General features: G+C 44.9%; 1 pseudogene; it reads right to left on the bottom strand.

Moving 5' to 3' along the window:
* Positions 1–398: 398 nt before the first annotated feature.
* LOC129559689 (U2 spliceosomal RNA) lies at positions 399–532 on the bottom strand (annotated as a pseudogene).
* Between the last annotated feature and the right edge of the window lie 3,813 nt (positions 533–4,345).

The raw sequence follows: 4,345 nt of genomic DNA, 5'->3' as shown, positions 1-4,345 counted from the left end.
TAAAAAAATTTTACTATGCAACAAAATATTCTTCTCAAAAAAATTGAAAACTTGAAAAATTCAGAAAATCGTAAAGCAGAAAACTATCCATAAGCTTATAGATGTCTATTTTAGGGGCTAACCTGATGGCTCAGCTGGTAAAGAAAGGAGATGCTGGTTCAACCCCTGGGCTAGGAAGATCCCCTGAAGGAGGAAATGGCAACCTACTTGCTCATTCTTGCCTAGAAAATCCCGTGGACAGAGGAGCCTGGTGGGGAGCCAGAGGAGTCCACGGGGTTGCAAGAGTCGGACACGACTGAGTGAATAAGTGTGTGTCTATGTCTATTTTGGCTTATGCCTTTTCATTTTCACTTAAAAAATACAGTTGGGATTGTTACTTAAATGTAATATGGCTGTGTGTCGGTTCTGTTTTCCTGTTATTTAACATCTTGTCATAAGCATTTCCTCATATCCTTAAATATCTTTCCCATGCATTTTAAACTAATAAGAACAAATACTACACTTGATCTTAGCCCAAAGGCCGAGAAGCGATTTTCATGCATTTTAAATGGCTGCATATGTAGTTCATAGAGTGGCTGTGCCTTTGTTTATCTTCCCCTCTTATTCGACGTTTAGAACCTGGATCTTCTGACTCCTAATCTGCTGTTCTCCTGCCCACACATATCTGCTTTATTTCCTTTTAGCCTTTTGCTTACATCGATTCAGGCATTATTTGTGATGACCTTAGTATTAAAAAAAAAAAAGCCTGCTGCTGCTGCTAAGTCACTCCAGTCGTGTCTGACTCTGTGCGACCCCACAGACAGAAGCCCACCAGACTCCCCTGTCCCTGGGATTCTCCAGGCAAGAACACCGGAGTGGGTTGCCATTTCCTTCTCCAATGTGTGAAAGTGAAAAGTGAAAGTGAAGTCGCTCAGTCGTGTCTGACCCTTAGCGACCCCAGGGACTGCAACCTACCAGGCTCCTCCATCCATGGGATTTTCTAGGCAAGAGTACTGGAGTGGCTTGCCACTCCCTTCTCTGAAAAAAAAGCCTCAGTTCAGTTCAGTTCAGTAGCTCAGTCGTGTCCGACTCTGCGACCCCATGAATCACAGCACGCCAGGCCTCCCTGTCCATCACCAACTCCCGGAGTTCACTCAAACTCATGTCCATCGAGTCGGTGATGCCATCCAGCCATTTCATTCTCTGTTGTCCCCTTCTCCTCCCACCCCCAATCCCTCCTAGCATCAGAGTCTTTTCCAGTGAGTCAACTCGTCGCATGAGGTGGCCAAAGTATTGGAGTTTCAGCTTTAGCATCACATATATCCCCTCCCTTTGGGACTTCCTTCCCATTCAGGTCACTACAGTGCATGAAGTGGTATTCCCTGTGCTATCATTGCGTGCATGCTAAGTCCCTTTAGCTGTGTCCCACTCTTTATGACCCATGGATTATAGCCCGTCAGGCTCCTCTGTTCATAGGATTCTCCATGAACAGAATACTGGAATGGGTTACCATGCTCTCCTTCAGGGGATCTTTCCCATCCAGAGATTGAATGCCACATCTCTTATGTCTCCTGCATTGGCAGGCAGGTTCTTCACCACTCGTGCCACCTGGGAAGTCCATGTTCTTATTAGTTATCAATGGCACCCCACTCCAGTACTCTTGCCTGGAAAATCCCATGGACAGAGGAGCCTGGTGGGCTGCAGTCCATGGGGTCACTAAGAGTCGACACGACTGAGCGACTCCACTTTCTCTTTTCACTCTCATGCATTGGAGAAGGAAATGGCAACCCACTCCAGTATTCTTGCCTGGAGAATCCCAGGGATGGAGGAGCCTAGTTGACTGCCGTCTATGGGGTCGCACAGAGTTGGACACAACTGACGCGACTTAGCAGTAGCAGCAGCATTTTATACATGGTATCAATAGTGCATATGTGTAAATACAAGTTCTGTTTTAAGACTTTGAACAGATTTCATTAAAGTTGCTATTTCTGTTATTCTCATCATACAGATGATACCACAGAGGGACAGAGAATGTATCAGAGAGTGTATCAGAATGCACTCACCGGTACTGAATAACATAGTCAATTTACAGAACCTTATACAAATAGTTTATTCAGTCTGCACTGAACTGACACTTTTGAACTGTGGTGTTGTAGAAGACTCTAGAAGTCCCTTGGACTGCAAGGAGATCAAATCAGTCAGTCCTAAAGGAAATCAGTCCTGAATATTCATTGGAAGGACTGATGCTAAAGCTGAAACTCCAATACTTTGGCCACTTGATGCAAAGAACTGACTTACTGGAAAAGACCCTGAAGCTGGGAAAGACTGAAGGCAGGAGGAGAAGGGGACGACAGAAGATGAGTTGGTTGGATGGCATCACCGACTCGATGGACATGTGTTTGAGTAAACTCCGGGAGTTGGTGATAGACAGTGAAGCCTGGCATGCTGCAGTCCATGGGGTCGCAAAGAGTCGGACACGACTGAGCGATTGAACTGAACAGTCTGCACATGAGCAGCCATTGATACTGGTTCGGAGGCTCAGGGACATTGAGACTGCTGTCACTGCAGTCCTCTTTTCCTGTGCCTCTTGGTTTTAAAATGGCTGTGCGATTGCTCTAGACATCATATCCCAATTCAGGGCAGGAAGTTCTGGCTTAACACTTCTGCCCCTTTTATCAGGAAAGCACATTTTCTTCCCAGAGCTCCCTTTTTCATTCAGCAGAGTTCCACTCATGAACTGGGTTTTACATGATCATTGCCAACCAGAGAAGAGTCTGGGGAAAAACTTAATTAACCTCTGGAGAGGAAGTTGACTAGATGAGAATGATTTGGTAAGGACTGGTGTACATCAGTTAACCTACAGTGACCACCACAAGATACTTGCCAAGGTCAAGTGTTGGTCTTATGTGATCTGACTAGCCTGTTTCACACAGGGGCTAATACCTATTAGCTGGGAATGTTTTCTTACACCTCTAAAAGTGGCTGGACTAGAAGTGGCGTGGAGCCTGCAAACCTCCTCTTTCATTGAGCATAACATGTATCTAATACATGCTAACGTTTTCATCAATATCAGCGTCACAGCAAAGTGCTGTTAAAATAGAAGTGTTTTTCACACATTATGTATCTGCGGTGTGTCCACCAAGTCATTCTTTTGCTGGAGTGCCACCTTCTTGGCATTTATAACTGGGTAACAAATCTGCAGCTCACTGGGTTCATATCCCCAGGCTGTGGCAGAGGGAGAGGAGGGTCTGTGAGCTGTGTGGGTGAAAACAAGTTGCTGTATTACTTTTGTCTGAGCCCTGAGCATGTTCATTAGGGGCCTGGCTACAGGTGAACTGAGCTGGAGGCTGCATAGTGGCCATGCTGAAAATTATGGCTGGACGCTACTTCTTGAAAATACGGCTTTATCAAATTAGGAGGGGGCTCAAAAAAGATCCCTCATTTACTAGAACTATTAAATTGTAGCTATTTCTAGAGCAGAAGTCTAAAGTTGCAGTTAATAGGAATGTTTTGAGGGCTGGGATGAGGTGAGTGAGGTGGTTAGAATATGAAATTTGAGGGGATGTTCACTCCCATGGTCACGTATCACTTGCATGGCCCTGATTTTATTTTGTCCTTACTAGTTGTAGTTGTTCATTGTTCAGCCACCCAGTCGTGTCCAACTCTTTGCTGCTCCATGGAGTGCAGCACGCCAGGCCTCCCTGTCCCTTACCATCTCCTGTAGTTTGCCCAAGTTCATATCCATTGCATTGGTGATGCCATCCAGCCATCTCATCCTCTGACGCCCTCTTCTCTTTCTGCCCTCAGTCTTTCTCAGCACCAGGGACTTTTCCAATGACTTTTCAGCTGTTTGCATTAGATGACCAAAATACTGGAGTTTCAGCTTCAACACCAGTCCTTCCAATGAGTATTCATGGTTGGTTTCCCTAAAGATTGACTGGTTTGATCTCTTTGCTGTCCAAGGGAATCTCAAGAGTCTTCTCCAGCCCCACAGTTCAAAGTAACTCACTAGTTACTAATGTCTAGAAAGTGGGATAATTACTTACCAAATATTTTTTGATCACTTCTGTGTGCCCGGCACTATTCCAGTCACTGGGGATACAGTAATGAATAAAATAGTTGTTATTGCCTCCATGGTACTGGAATTATAGTAAAGGTGAGATTTCATATAGAAATCTGGATTTTTGGCTCAAAGTATCGCAAGAACTGATTGATAACTGTGAGCAGGCTTTCCCATAAGACAACCGTCACTCAGGTTTGAGGAATTGCTATCTCCTTTTAGTTGAGGTGTGCGTTCGTCACACTTCCATCACTCCCTACTGTGATTTTTGATCCTAACGGGATCTCTATAAGTGGATACCACTAT

The sequence above is a fragment of the Moschus berezovskii genome, chromosome 8 (genome assembly GCF_049115385.1).
Source record: "Moschus berezovskii isolate FMDL1 chromosome 8, NW_MosBer_1.0, whole genome shotgun sequence".
Classification (NCBI taxonomy): Eukaryota; Metazoa; Chordata; class Mammalia; order Artiodactyla; family Moschidae; genus Moschus; species Moschus berezovskii.
The sequence above is the reverse complement of the archived record's forward strand: the minus strand, read 5'-3'. Positions and strand labels throughout refer to the sequence as shown.